A 473-nucleotide genomic window follows, 5' to 3' on the forward strand; every position below is an offset into this window, starting at 1 on the left:
TTTCATGGAAAGTTACTTCTGCCAGGTAAGGCTTTTAGCCACATGCTTTCCTCTCCATCCACTCATTCTACGCTCTCACCAGTACCCACAAGGGCCCTGCCAGTGGTCTATTCTTCATGCTCAACTGTCCTTGATTGTTGGTCAAAGTTTCTGAAGCTCTGCCCCAAGCATTTTACTCTCCCAGTTAAACACTGCCTGTGGCTCTATTTTGTTTGCAAATTGAAGTCCAAATTTATGATTCAGGTGCCACGGTAGCAGCTCCATCTCCTCCTCAGCACCAACCTGCCTTATCTACAGGAGACTACTTACCTCATGCCTCTGGCTAGTCTGGTCCCCTCTGCAATATTGTGTTGTGTCGTGTTGTGGATTGGTTGTTGTTCCTTCCTCTCTCATACACACTTCCAGCCACCCATCAAGATTCAATTCAAATATCCTCACCTCTCTGAAGCATTAGCAGTTAATTCTCTCATTCA

This window comes from Mastomys coucha, unplaced genomic scaffold, assembly GCF_008632895.1.
Source record: "Mastomys coucha isolate ucsf_1 unplaced genomic scaffold, UCSF_Mcou_1 pScaffold13, whole genome shotgun sequence".
NCBI classification, from domain to species: Eukaryota; Metazoa; Chordata; class Mammalia; order Rodentia; family Muridae; genus Mastomys; species Mastomys coucha.